This window comes from Cotesia glomerata, linkage group LG6 (assembly GCF_020080835.1).
Source record: "Cotesia glomerata isolate CgM1 linkage group LG6, MPM_Cglom_v2.3, whole genome shotgun sequence".
NCBI lineage: Eukaryota > Metazoa > Arthropoda > Insecta > Hymenoptera > Braconidae > Cotesia > Cotesia glomerata.
In genome coordinates, this window is record NC_058163.1 from 26402696 (window position 1) to 26418747 (window position 16052).

At 25.7% G+C, this 16052-nt stretch overlaps 1 protein-coding gene across 4 annotated transcripts in view; it reads right to left on the reverse strand.

The window, feature by feature from the left end:
- The window catches only part of LOC123266947 (transient receptor potential-gamma protein), a 64923-nt gene extending 53463 nt beyond the window's left edge, over positions 1-11460 (reverse strand). For 2 of the 4 annotated variants that reach the window (XM_044731390.1, XM_044731388.1), the window contains exon 1: positions 11057-11460. The gene's annotated coding sequence lies outside the window, so the exon portion shown is untranslated. Of the gene's footprint in view, positions 1-8687; positions 8707-11056 lie in introns of those variants that run through there. The other 2 variants (XM_044731391.1, XM_044731389.1) reach the window with 1 other exon arrangement.
- Positions 11461-16052: the final 4592 nt, after the last annotated feature.

A 16052-nucleotide genomic window follows, 5' to 3' on the forward strand; every position in this document is an offset into this window, starting at 1 on the left:
ATTGAATTAAATTAATTTTTTAATGTTTCAAAAAATTTCAAGCCAATAAAAAAATTAAATTTAACCAAAAATAAAAAATTAAAAAATTGAATTTACTCGATAAACTTAATCCACATATTTGTGCGCAAATATTAAAAAAAAAAAATGTTTATAGAGTGTTATTGAATGACGTCATTGCCTCTTTACTTTCTTTGTTTTTTTTCCTCACCTATCCACTCAATATAATTTAAAATAAAATATATAACACAATAGAAGGCTTAAGGAGAAAACTAACTCCTATTTTAAGTTCTACTTGACGTACTTTCGATTCACCTACAAAATAAATAACCCACACCGACGAAGATCCTGAATCTAGATACTGGAATCCAAACACAAGCAGCGAACTAAAACTCCAGCGACACGGGAACGGAACAGCATTACCCTTGGCAGTTCCAGCTTGAAATCCTTCAGCAATGCCAACACATGTACGGTACAAGTTATATAAACCATGTGTAAAGGAACAGAAGGAACAGAAATAGAGGATAGGCTATTGGGAAAAGTTGTTGAGGGATTGAAAACTTCTCTCTCATTCGGGCATTCGACTACCGATTCATCTCCAAGCCGTGTAATTGCTCCATCGTATTACGAGACCAGTTGAAGTTGTACGATTTCATTGCTTTTCTTTCTCATATCGAACGCTCACTTCTCTCTCCGCTCCGCTTTATGTCGCAATTTCCCTGTAAAATTTTTTTTTATTTCAACGTTTTCAATTTTATTGCACTTCTTTTAGCAGTAAAAAATTTAACTCGTGCCACTCATTTCATGTAGGTACATACTTGATTTTGTTTTCGATTCGATTGTTTGTACATTTTGCTTTTATTAGCTTTTTATTCACCAGAGCTGAGCTTTTTATGCTGGGTGAGTCAGGTATGGAAACTGTTGTTTAAAGTTTCTATTATTTTATTTTCCTGGCTTGGAGGCTACAGCGTTATGGGGTGAAAGAGTAGATCTGTTGCGGAATAATGTTAAAAAGAGAAAAAAGAAGGATTTTCTTTTATAAAAAATAGCAACCTTGCAGTCACTATGTGACTGCCGTGACTTGTAAACTATAAATAAATAAAATTTTTCTTTAATTAATAATGACTTTTGTTAAATTGCACTGTACTTTCTTAAATATTGATGTTTTTAAAGATATAAGCTCATTACGATGTTACACTCATCAAGAGCTTTCATTTGAGTACACACATCAATTTTTGATATATTTTTCATATATACATATATATAATATATATAAAATATATGAAAAATTGATGTGAGTACTCAAATGAAAGGTCTTGACAAGTGTAACATCGGGATGAGCTTATATCTTTAAAAATGTCAATAGTTCACAAGAAATTTATTAAATTCTACTGTACTTTCTTAAATATTGACATTTTTAAAGATATAAGCTCATTCCAGTGATACACTCATCAAGAGCTTTCATTTGAGTACCCACATGCATTTTCATATATTTTTCATAAATACATATATATATATATATAATATATATAAATATATGAAAAATTGGCGTGGGTACTCAAATGAAAGGTCTCAATGAGTGTAACATCGGGATGAGCTTATATTTTTAAAAATGTCATTAGTTGACAAGATAGTAATGTCAGTTCTTAATTATTGACATTTTTAAAGATATAAGCTCATTACGATGTTACACTCATCAAGAGCTTTCATTTGAGTACCCACATCAATTTTTCATATATTTTTCATATTTACATATATATAATATATATAAAATATATGAAAAATTGATGTGAGTACTCAAATGAAAGGTCTTGATGAGTGTAACATCAGGATGAGCTTATATCTTTAAAAATGTCAATAGTTCACGAAATACAGGGTCATTTCTTAATTATGTATCTAGAGATAGAGTATTTTTGAATGCAGCTTAAATACTTATCATCATAAATTGACCATTGGTGATAATAAAAAAAAATTATTTAATAAAAAAAAATATTTTTGATTCAAGGTAATTATTTTTAAAAATAATTATTTTTATTTTTTATGAAATAATTTGATGGCCAATTTTAAATTGAATAATTTACGGCGGATAATTTAAATAGAAAAATTATCTTTATTTATTTAAAAATTACAAATTTCGAATTTATAAATTTTAGTTTGATATAAAAAAATTAAATATTTAAAAAAATTTCTATCAACATTTTTATTTAAAATTTTCTCTATCATAATTTATTTGTTTAAGATTTCAGCCTTTGTTCCTTATCAGTGTCTATTTAAATCGATTAATTCTCAAAAGTAATTCGTTATAACATACTTAGTAATTTCCATTTAAAAGGCAATAAATAGTAACAGTTATACATTTATATACTTATCTATATTTAAATATAAATACAGTCTACACTTATCTATAACAACTTTATTCCAAGTTACAATTTATGAGTGATACGATAATAATATAATATAAATGAGAATAAATTAATAGCGACTATAACTACAATCGACACATTTGCGATCAATAGTTGATCGAGGTCAAAATTTATTAGATGACTCTTATCCACGTGAACCGCGACGTTAAATTTCCCACGTTTTAAAATTAAAACAATAATCGGATTCCCCAATAAGCCGTGACACGGTAATAAAGTCATCAGACTTTAACGCAGGCTCTTGTATTGATGTCTATGAATATTTAACACTAAAACAAAGCTCAAAAAAATAAAATCATTTCCAATCAAGTCGCGCTTGTCACGTCATTCTATTTATTAATCGTAAATCCACGAGGAGACAAGTATTAATTAGCACGTCGAAGAATTGATGGCTAAATAATAAATCAACTCAATAATTGTCACATTAATACAAAATAAATAATTAAAAATTATTATTAATTTCTCGACGGAAAATTTTAATTTTGACGATAATTATGAATTTAATTTTCTTGTTGCTGCATTTGGGAATTAAAACGTGATTCGAGATTTGATAGAGGCGCTTATTGCTTAAAAAATAAATCTTTGTTTAAAAGCAAATTAAAGGAATAAAAAAATTAAAGCATTTACTTCGTAGATTTTTTATTAATAATATAAATAAAATCAATTAAAAATCATATAATTTTTTTTGCAGTCTAAAAGTTGGAGTAAAAAATTATTTTTTTAAGTTTCTAATACAAAATTTGAAGTCTCAATATTTTACTGCAAGCTATTATTGCAAATTTATATATTTATCAATATTTTACTGTAAGCTATTATTGCAAATTTTTATATCTGTTACAATAGATCACTCATCGCTCATCACTGTTAAGACTTTAATGGTTATTTAGGTCCATTACTGATAAAAAATAAAGTAATGTCAGTAATTTTTTCAGGTCAGTCTGTTATTGTAAGGAGAGAAAGCCGAATTTAAGCTCTAAGTGTCCGTCGGATCTATGAAAGGACTCAAGCTTAATCCGGAACCGTTCTAATGTTCAGATTTTTTAGCGACTCTATTTAATTAAATTTCTAATTAAGATATTCTCGATAAACCTTATCTCTGTTTTTTTATAAAAAATCATTTTTTTCCGCAAAAGTAATTTAGCGGAATAAAATTGCTGAATTTTTTTAGGGATTCTGTGGGATTTATATCACACATTTTAGCAATTTATTTAACTTGAAGTGAGTGATGACAAAATTAATCAGGATAACGTTAATTTGTATCTGTAAAGTCAATTTAATACATATGACTATAATTATTATTATTTTTATAATTATATAAAAGTCAATATTGAAAATATTTTTATTAAAATATTTTCTAATATTATTTTTAATATTAGTTTATTAGTAGTTTTAATTATTTTTATTTAGTTTATTAATTATTTTTAATTAATCAAAATGAATTAAAACTAAATATAAATGAATTAAAATTAATTATTGAAAATATTTTTATTAAAATAAGGAATAAATTAAATAAATAAATAAATAAAATATTGAAAATAACGAATTAAAAGTGGAATTAAAAGATTCTTTTCAAAATTCATAGCGTATAAAATTGAAGCGAATTAAATTATCTTTTTTATTTTTTTTTTTTAATTTCTATGATGGAAATAATTGACTTTAGAGACTTTTAACTTTTTTTACGAGCCGCAAGATCGAACGAAATTGCCCCGAGAATTGATTTAGTTACGAGAATGCATTCAGGCGTAAAATTGTCCTGAAATATCTAGACGTTCTAAAAATTTTCACCTTGAATAATATGTTCAAAAAGCTCTGTAATATTTTTTATGAAAATTTTTTTTATTCATTAAAAATAAATTTTTGATTATTGTCTAAGCTTTTATAATAGTTGATTAAAAATTCAATATGTCAAATAAAACATTCTATAACTTGTTGAAAAATTTTTAGAGTACAAAAGTTAATATCAATAATTTTTTTTTAAGCAAAAAAATTAAATTAAAAATTTTTTTTAATAAAAAAATTAATTTTTAACATTTTTTAAAAAAAAAAAAAAATTGTAATTGTTTAAAAAAATTTTCAATAAAATTTTTAAGTAACAAAAAAATTAATTGCATTAAAAAAAAAAAAATTGTCAAAGAATTTAAAAATTTTTCCTCATAGAAAAAAATAAATAAAATTATATTTAAAATAAAAAAAAAATGAGGTTGAATAAACAAATGAATATTTATAAAATAATATTCAAAAAGTAAAATCATCCGTCATAAATATTATTTTTCAGCAGAGTATTTACGAGTTAATAATAAATTAGTGAGGAAACATTAAATCAGAGTATTGAAAACAAATCAGTAGGAAATAATTCCAGTAGACATGTTTTGAGATAATCAGACAGCTCTCACGATTTTATATTTTATGACGCATGACCATTTAAATGCCTGTATATACCACATCATAATCATAGTCGTGGATTTGAAACATAGACAGCCACAGCATCGGCAAATCAACTGAGCTTTGAAGTTAAGCGTGTAGCTATCGGCGAGATTCTCATCGCGCCTTTCACTTTACTTGACTTCCATCGCACACTCGCATCCTGGATCGGCTATCGACTATCCTCATCTGCTCTAGAAATAGCCAAGAGCGCACTACATAAATATGTAAATGTATGTATATGTGTGTGTATTTATCGAGGGCCGAGGGGCCAAAATTGAGGTCAAAAATTAATGCAACCCCAGCGCTCGATCAACCAAACGGCAACTATTCAACTCGACCTATCGACACGAGCTAAGCTCTTCGGCTCTTCGTCTCGTACTTTACTTACTTACTTACTTACTATTTCTTATATTTTAACAGCAGACTCGGCAGTTTCCGTTCATTCGGTTGTCTATTTATTTATTTATCAATTTTTAAATCAATTATCGCTTGTTAAAAAATGCTACTGTGCTGTTTTTTAATTACGTCCGGCCAATTTTTTATTTATTGCCTTATCAAGCTAAAATAACAATAAAAAAATAATTTTTTATAAATTAATCTATAATACAATCCTATAAGTGTCCTATAAGCTCATGAGAGAATAATTTTTATTTTAAAACTAAAATTTTGAAAATCAAGTCTCTTCTAATGAGAAGATTAAGCGACTATGCGCCACCTGTTGGAATTTTTTAAAACTAAATGTCAAAAAATAATATATAAGCATTCTGAAAAGAGTAAATCAATTAAAAACCATTCGAGAATTTTTTGTAATATATATTATTAAAAAAAAATTGTTTAGTGAACTTGAGAACTATAAATAAATAAAATTTTGCTTTATTAAATAACGATTTTTGTTAAATTGCACTGTACTTTCCTAAATATTGACGCTTTTAAAGATATAAGCTCTTGGACTCTTCGTCTCATACTTTACTTACTTTTTATTTCTTATATTTTATCAGCAGACTCGGCAGTCTTCGCTCACTTTGTCTATTTACTTATTTATCAATTTTTAAATCAATTATCGCTTGTTAAAAAATGCTACTGTGCTGTTTTTTAATTACGTCCGGCCAATTTTTTATTTATTGCCTTATCAAGCTAAATATGACAATAAAAAAATAATTTTTTATAGATTAATCTATAATACAATCTCCTATAAGCTCCTGAGAGAATAATTTTTATTCTAAAACTTAAATTTTGAAAGTTAAGTCTCTTCTAGTGAGATGATTCTGCGACCATGCGCCGCCTGTTGGAATTTTTTAAAACTAACGTCGGTCAAAAGTCAAAAAATAATATATAAGCATTCTGAGTAGATTAAATCGATTGAAAACCATTCGAGAGTTTTTTTTTTTAGTATATATTATTAAAAAAATATGTTAATTATTTAATTAAACTAAAGCTTAATGTCAGATAAGCTTTTTAGAGGAGTCAAAATATGATTTTTATTGTAGAATTTTTATTTAAAAGTCTTTATTAGTGAGAAGATTAAGCGACCATTCGTCCTCTGTTGGATAATTTTAACACTACCTTAATTTATGTACTACATATTTTTATATAAAGTTTTGTGATCTGATCTGACGGGTAATTTCCATATCAAGCTATGTATGAATATTTATATGAAATTTTTTCCCGGGACGTCATTAATCATCAATTATTGTTGTCAGTAATACAAACAAAAATTTATTAGTCACCTGACATTGTCATCGTGATTCATATAATCCTGTTAATTTCAATGATTTAATTAATCTCCGGACGGTGGAAATATATAACCGGCGAGAGCCGAGATGATTGATATTAGACTAGACCCCGTGCATCCGTTTCATCAAAACTGACTTCCGCGCTGTGTTACCGAATTACCCGATTAATTTGCTTAGAATATGTCAGCTAAACTATTGCCCCAAGTTATTTGTTCAATTGTTACATTTATATGGATATACGTATATTTAACCGCAGTACCTGACCGCTAATTATGACATTAAATAATTATAATTGGTACTTTTTAATATCCATTATTAACATATTACAATAAAAAACTATCAATTTTATAATTGAAATTAATCTCAGTTTTTTTTTTTTTGTACAATGAAAGAATTAAAGTACAAAAAACAATAATTTGCAGGTATGTTATCTCAAATCCACAGAGATTAAACTATTAACCCCGAAAATTAACAAAGGTACAAAAGAGAGTACAGCTACTCGGCATGCGTTAAATATCTCCTGTACAGTGACAATGACAGAAATTTAAACCCGTGAGAGATATTGTGCGAGGCATGCAGACCACAAGGAACGTACCCCTAATCTGCGTGCTTGCCTTCTTGTCGGGCTGGCAATTATACACGTGGGTTGGAATGCCCTACTTTGGTCCTCGGACTCCAATCCACGATGTGTTATGTACTATGCACTTCTATTTCTTGTAAAAAGTTCCAGAAATTCATGATCCAATCAGTCATATCGTCGAAGACGATATTAATGAGCTTGCAAGCATGAATTAATACCGAATCTTGACAATTCTCATAATTATTCGCACCTTGGTATTTAATTATTAAAATTTATGAATTGATTGTGCTAATTGAGTCACTGATAAAAAATTTATTTTACTTATAAAGAAATCATAATAAATTATTTTTTTTGTACTCATACCCTCAAAATAAAATTTTGCTTTATTAAATAATGACTTTTGTTAAATTGCACTGTACTTTCTTGAATATTGATGTTTTTAAAGATATAAGCACATCCCGATGTTACACTCATCAAGAGCTTTCATTTGAGTACCCACATGCATTTTGATATATTTTTCATATATACATATATATATAATATATATTTTAAAGATATAAGCACATCCCGATGTTACACTCATCAAGAGCTTTCATTTGAGTACCCACATGCATTTTTCATATATTTTTCATATATACATATATATAAATATATAAAATATATGAAAAATTGATGTGGGTACTCAAATGAAAGGTCTCGATGAGTGTAACATCGGGATGAGCTTATATCTTTAAAAATGTCAATAGTTCACGAGATACAGGTTCATTTCTTAATTATGTATCTAGAGATAAATTATTTTCGAATGCAGCCTAAATACATCATCATAAATTGACTATTGGTGAGAGTAATATAGATTACATTCTCATATTTTTTATATACATTTATAATTTTATTTTTTTAAAAATATATATCGTAGATATTTTTAATATGTCGACATATTTATAATTAATATTTGATATTTTTTTTTGCAATTTAGCATATTATTTTATTTAATTTTTCTTATTGTAGCACATAGCCTAACATGACCAAATTACAAAATTAATCTTCCCATGGAAAATGATTAAAAAAAAAAAAAAAAAGTCGAAGCTATAATCTAAAGTGTACAGTACTAGTATTAATACCCGAAAATAATGCAAATAATACAAGGATCTGGTAGTTGAATTAATAGATTATTGGTATTGATGAGCACGAGCGAGTCTGATCAAACAACGAGATTAACCACTAGGGTACACAGCACTCGACTACCCTGCACAGATTGCCAATGCTGCAGCTACATACATAGTACCTAGTTCCTCTACTACTATTATGCTATTATATACTTTCCTTATACTATTTTCACTATTACTATAACTATTACTACGACTACATAGATTGTATATGGATGTGATTGTGACTGTGCAAGTGCTCGACTATTAATACAATACTGATACCGTAGTGGCGGTGCAGGCAGATGCAACCAACCAGGTCTCGAATGTAAATTTGAGGATCCTCTATCAGGATGGCGAGCGAGAGAGATAGTTAAATTAAACTCACAATTGGGGTAGCTGTTGAGATTCACTTCCCGATGTTCGATCGCATGCAAATACACAGGAACCAAGTCGAGGAACAAGAACGGGGCAAAGAGGGGAGGAAGAAGAAGAGGTACCATGATGATTCAAGACCCAACTTGTCTTGGCATATAATACATTCTATATAATATATATTATACAGCAGAACAAGATAAGGATAAGCGACGCACTGAATAACTAAAGCTCAATAATGTATTTGTCAAAGTCAAACGACGGAAAAAACAGACGTTACAATTTTTATCAGGCGATCTGGATTTTATTTTTTGAGGGAATTGCTAATTGTTGTCTCAAGTGGTTTTTTAATAATTGTTTTATAGTATAAATTTATACAATTTTTGGTTTTAATAACGCTTCGATGTAAATTAATCCTCGTTGACAGTTAAATTAAATTTATGTTTGGAACTCGTGTTTAATTGCTAAAACAATTTATATTACCAGTCAAAAAGTTTGTTATTGTAGTTTGTCAAAGTTTAACGTGCTACTAAAATAGATTGGATTAGATAATATTATGTACGCTCGATTTGCTTTGATGAGCGAAAGGAAATTTCAAATTAGTTTGTTAGTTTTTTAGATTATAAAATTATTTATTTTTTAATACTGATATTTTTTATTTATTTTTTTATATTTATTATTAAATAATTGGAAGAAATTATTGTTTTTTTAATACTGATATTTTTTATTTAATTTTTTTTTTATTTATTATAATTATTAAGAAATAATTAGAAAAAATTATTTCCAGTTATAAAATTATTGTTTTTTTAATACTGATATTTTTTATTTAATTTTTTAAAATTTATTATAATTATTATTAAATAATTTTAAAAAATTATTTCCAGTTATAAAATTATTGTTTTTTTAATACTGATATTTTTTATATATTTTTTTATATTTATTATTAAATAATTGGAAGAAATTATTTTTTTTTTAATACTGATATTTTTTATTTAATTTTTTTTTTTATTTATTATAATTATTATTAAATAATTTTAAAAAATTATTTCCAGTTATAAAATTATTGTTTTTTTAATACTGATATTTTTTATTTAATTTTTTAAAATTTATTATAATTATTATTAGATTTAAGAAATAGATTTAAGAAATTTTGTAAAGGAAAATTATTAAGAAATGTTAATTATCCAATGTATAATTATTTTATTTTTTTTTTTTTTTTTCTGTTTATATGTATATAAAACTAGCAAATTGCTAATAATAAAGTATATTATTATTATTATATTATTATTAAATAATTTTAAAAAATTATTTCAAGTTATAAAATTATTGTTTTTTTAATACTAATATTTTTTATTTAATTTTTTTTTTATTTATTATAATTATTATTACGAAATTATTTTATGTTTTTAATATTCACTTATGTTTTTTTAATTTTGAAACTTTAATAAAACAATTTTTTTTATAAATTATATTATAGTTACAAATTAGTGTAAGTTTTGTAGAAAATTATTATTTTCTTTTTTAATTGAATTATTATAAATTTATTTAATGATTTTTTGAATTCGCGATTTGTTGGAAGCAATCTCAAAGGTTAATTATAAATGTTAAAATAAATCTTCTTTAATTGAATATTTTGTAAATATTGACAAAATTAATAAACACGCAAATTTTGAACTATTCTTAACTTATTAATGTAACTATTAAAAGATCCATTAAACAATTTGGTCTTTAGCACTATAATTACTCAATGGATTGAAAGCTAGTGCGGCAAAATTTCGGATTATTTATTCAGGATTTTAGTCCACATTTAGGATGTATAATTTATAATTATCCAGATCAGTGTGTCAAAGTACTTCATGTATATATTTATAAAACTTCTAAAAATATAAAACTTTTTAACGCAAACCATCTCAAAATTTTTTAATTCTTAAATTAATAATAATTATTGATAATACTTGTCATTAACTTTCAAGGGAAATCAATTCCAGATTAATTTTCATGCGATTATTCAAGGTGATAACTAAGCACGTAATACTTTAATTATCCAATTTATTAATTACTGGTAACGTAATAATTTTATTTACATTTATAATTAACATATTTTAGACCAAAAATGTAAATAAATTTAAAAGTTCAAAAATTTCAATTTAAAAATTTTTCTACATTTTATTTAATAAATTTTTTTATAAAAAAAAATCAAAATATAAATTTAATTCACTTGATATTTGGCGCGAATTTTTTTTTAAGACCAAATATTCAAAAATTAATAATTTAAAAAAATAATTTAATTTAAAAATTAAAAAAAAAAAAATTTTGTTTTTCTTTAAAAAAAAAAAAAATTTTTTTTAATTTTCACTAATTTTTTTTAACAATAAAAATTACCTTGTCGTCTCGACATTTTCGCGCAGCGATTGATCTTGACTGTTTTCTTAACGCCTCCAGAGAAACGATTAACTGGCGCTTTTAGTTTTTCTCAGCTAACACCCAAGGTACCACACACTTATCACACGATTAACTGACCCAGAAAGTTGTCATCTTACTAAACTAAATAATTTAACTTTAATCCTTTTTATTTATTAATTAATTTTTTCCAGTAAAATTTACAAAATATCGTAACGAAAAATAAGTATAAAATCTAAATAAAAATCTCTCCTAATTATTAATAAATAAATAAAAAAAATTTTTAATATTCAGAAAAAAAACTAGCAACTTAAATAGAAAGGAGACAATTGGCGGTTTTTTTGTTTTTAAGAGACGGAGCTTGCAAACGCGGGTTAATACGATGCCGGTTGGGCGGAGACTGAGAAAACTGAGGCGTCGCGACGCTCACCGTCTCTCCCACCCTTCGCTCCTCTTTTTCGGCTCATCACAGTATGTTATATCATTACATACATCACATATAATATCTATATCTATTCCCCGTATGTGATATGTGATATGCGACATATATAATATATACAATGCCATATACTTGCACTAATCTTTGAGTGTACACCATCATTGGATTTCTCTCGAGTTTACTTCTATATATATGTATATAATATACTTCTCTTTACTCTGGTACTCTCTGTGATCACTTGTCGGCATAACGCTCTTACTCTCTTCTATTCTACTTACTATTACTATCACTATCGCTATCACTAGACATGGAACGTGACGAATATAAAATATAAAGTGAGATTACTATTTCAAATCTTTTAGTGCTAAAATTTCTTCTGACAATATTCCGGATATTGAATAAATTTATATATTAGACAAAGAAGAAATTATAATACTAAGTTAGCCGACATTTTTAATTTTTTGAGATTTTTTAATAATTAAATTAGAACAAAAAAATATTTTTTATAAATTGCACTTACAGTTTTTAAAGTTTTTTACAAATGAAAATTTTTTTTATTTTTTTGTCATCATTTTTTTAATGAAAAAAAAATCTTAAAAATTTTTAAATGTCGGCTAACTTAATTTTCATGAAGAAATTTCATTTTTTATAATACTAAAGTTAGCCGACGTTTCTAATTTTTTTTATTTATTAAATTGGAGCCAAAAATTATTTTTAAAAATTGCACTTGATGTTTTTAAAGTTTTTTACAAATTAAATATTTTTTTTCTTATTTTTGTAATAATTTTCTTAATAAAAAATTTAAATGTCGGCTAACTTAATTTTCATATTTTTTTTTGTTGGAAATTTTATCATTTTTTGGTTTTATTTAAAAAATAAATTGTTACTAGAAAATATTTTTTTAAAATTGCGCTTGTAGTTTTTTTTATATTTCAAGGCGTGAAATTTTCTTGAAAGTTTTCATTATAATTATAATTATTTGATTGTCGGAAATAATAATAAAAATTCCTAAATGTCTGAAAGATTCAATATACAATTTAATTATTTTTTAATATTCAATTATAATTAATTAGTGAATAAAAGTTGAGACGAAAATAAAATGGTTTATGAGCTTAATAATTATAATCGCAAAAGAATGGACTTTTATTTGTCGAGTTTGATGGTCCCGAGAGAATTTGTAGATGACAGCAAAAAAAATGTTTTTTTTTTGTAATTAAATAAGATCACGAGAATTTTATTTAATTATATTATTCTCATTAATTTATTTATTTCCTTGCGAGAATTTAGTTTTAGCAAACAAAAATAATTTATGGATGTATTATGGGTCGACCGACAATTGGTCCCACGACATTTCACCCCCGATTGTGTCACTGACTTGTCTATACGACAAATTTAACTACAAATTAATATTTGTTATTTACCGTAAGATGGACGGTGGTGTTTACTCAAGTCAGATATTAATAGGTGACTGAATGGTAGTTACGGACAGTGTCTCGGATAGCTTAACTGGTAGAGCCTTTGGCGCGTAACCGAACGATCCGGGTTCGAGTCCCGGTCCGGGCTGTCCGAATTATATTTTTTCAGTTACCAAAAAATTCCTACTGAGTAAAAAAGGTCCCCCCTTTCCCCCTTTATCCTTTATTCACCCAATTCCCAAATTTGTCGCGGACATTATGACGCTGACACAACATCGCGGGATGAGTTGTCCTGGGATCAATTGTCGGTCGACCGTATTATGGTATTGTAATTATTAATTTGTTTTGCACGACTCATGATGCGAAGCATCAGAGAGTGCTTTACGATCGAAAAATTTTTTTCGCCTTATTTTGGCGGCTATTTTTATTATTATAGCCTTGTTAGTTGACGGAATCAAGATATTTTGCATACTATTGTCGAGATAATTTAATGGAGATTAATTTCATTCTTTTTAAAAATTGATTTACTGCAATAGAATTGGAAAAAAACACCAAAATAGATCAAAAAATTTTCCTGTCCGTCATGTGTGAAACCCGGAAACACTGTAACTTGTGAAAAAATCCATTATTTGAGGTAAATTTTTTTTTAAAAAATTCTAATCGACGATTGTAGGTCACTGAATGCGAATGGTTAATTGATTCAGTGTCGTTTAATTACAATTAATAAAAAACGAAAACTACAAGACTGTATATCTATATATATCCACGTAAAATTAACATGGATGGTGATACATCTATATCTATAGATATTATGTACATTTTATTCCACCAGGGGCGCTTGTGCAGTACCTTCCTACTACAGCTGTTTTTTCGGCGATTAATTTTGAACGACTTAAGTTTTTTTTTTTTTTTTTTTTTTTATATTTCATAATTAAATGAGCATTATGAGTCGTGCACTTTTGGATTTTCCAAAATTTTTTCAATAATTAATTAAAAAAAATTACTCAATGCGAGAGAAAATATTTGAATTTTATTATTAAAATTATTTTTACATTGACATTGTTATTATAAGTTAAATTGTAATCAAAGAAATAAAACATGCTAAATAATTAACAACTATCTTGTGTCCAATATGAACTAATTTTTAGAGAACTAGTGAACGCATCGTTATTTTAGATCATTGCAATTCCATGGAATCGGCAACGTTGTTTATATTGATTCTGAAATCAATAAAAATATTATTAATTTTTACCTTTTTATAGTTTTACATACAATTGCAAAAATGAGTCATTTAATTAATTAATTATTGATAATTAATTTAATTATTAAAAAAAAATTATTGATAAAATTTCTGACCGTCTTAGATACATTTTTCAAGTAACATGCCTGAAAGATTTATAAAAATAAATCAACGATTTGTATTAGATAAAATAAAATAAAATAAAATAAATTAACTTTTAAAATAAGTTTAATAAAAAAAAGCAAAATGCATATTTTATTCGTCAAAGCATTGCATCATTTTAAATTTGTGCAATAAAAAAAAATTCGTAATATAAGTTAACTCTATTGAATATTTAATGAATAAATCTAGCCAGCGGTACAAAGCTCTTAATCAGTTTTGCGAAGGGTTTAAATTTCACAGGATCACAGGGTCTAGTCAATTATTCTGCTGTACTATTTAGTAGTTGTAATTGAGTATGAAACAATTAAATTCTTCGCAAAATCCCGTACCTACCATTAGGGATTAGATTTAGAAAGAGCTTAGCGATGGGTTGTACTCAGCTGTGGATGTAGGGTTTAATATTGAAGCTCAAATAGAGCTCGAGAGATTTAAATTTTCGCTCATAAGTGCGGTGATAAAAAAATTAACTTCATTTAAGAGATAAATTTACTTGAACTATCAAAAATTTTTATTTAAGATTGATTTTTCTATCCACGTTAAGACGATCTAATCCTTTGAAATAACCCGAGTCAGAATACACTGATAGAAGGATTTGTTTATAGTTAAAAATATTTGTTAATATTTAACAAATCATTTATTAGAGACCACTTTTTAGTCCTTAACAAATATTTGTTAGTATTTAAAAAGATTTATTAATATTTAATAAATGAATATCTGATTTATTAAATACAAACAAATCATTTTAAATACTAAGAAATATTTGTTTGATACTAAAAAATGGTCTCTAATAAATGATTTGTTAACTATTAACAAATATTTTTTTAATACAAATAAATCCTTCTATCAGTGTAATGAACCTACATGAGCCTACAGAATAATTTTCAATTAATTGTTTTGATCGATATTATTCAATTTATAAATTGAATTTTTAAGTTTTTTTATCAATAAATTTTTAGTTACTATTTAAATTTATTTGTATTGTACTATTTAATATTGCTATAAGTATATTTTGCGAGGTTATTATTGATCAATCAAAACAATTAAAGATAAAAATATCGATCAAAACAATTAAAAATTGTCCTGTAGGCTCATTAGGTTCATGTAGGCTTATGTAGGTTCATTATTCTGACTCGGGAATATTTTTAGACTGAAAAAAAAATTAAGTTGAATCAAGACAAAAAGTCTTGAATTGAAATGAAATTACTTTTGAAGTACTCAAATAATTTTAAATCAAGTTAATTTTCATATCAGGGTAACTAAAAAAGTTAAAAATTTATTTTAATATCTAGACTAATTATTTAGATTGTCAATGTCATTGAATAAAAATAATTGCTCTGGACTTTAGCTGTCAATAAAAAAGTCCAATGAATCTTGATAAAATTTGACAATGTCATTTCTATCTCTGCGGGAGATCCCAGTTGCAAAATATCGAGCGTTTTGTTTTCATTTTTTTTTCAATTAAAAGTAATCATTATTTTTTTTTACTATAATTATTATTTTTTTATTATGACATAAATATTTATAATTAATAATAAATATATTAAAGAAACAAATATATATAAAAAGGGTCTTTATAAAAAAAAAGTATTCTACATTTCCAACTGCAGTACTCACTAAAATTTAATTTACCACTTACTGCAAATGCGGTATATAAGATATCGGCTGTAAGAATTGTTAGAATCGTGACTCATTTTATTTATTACCAACTCCAACTTATCGTTT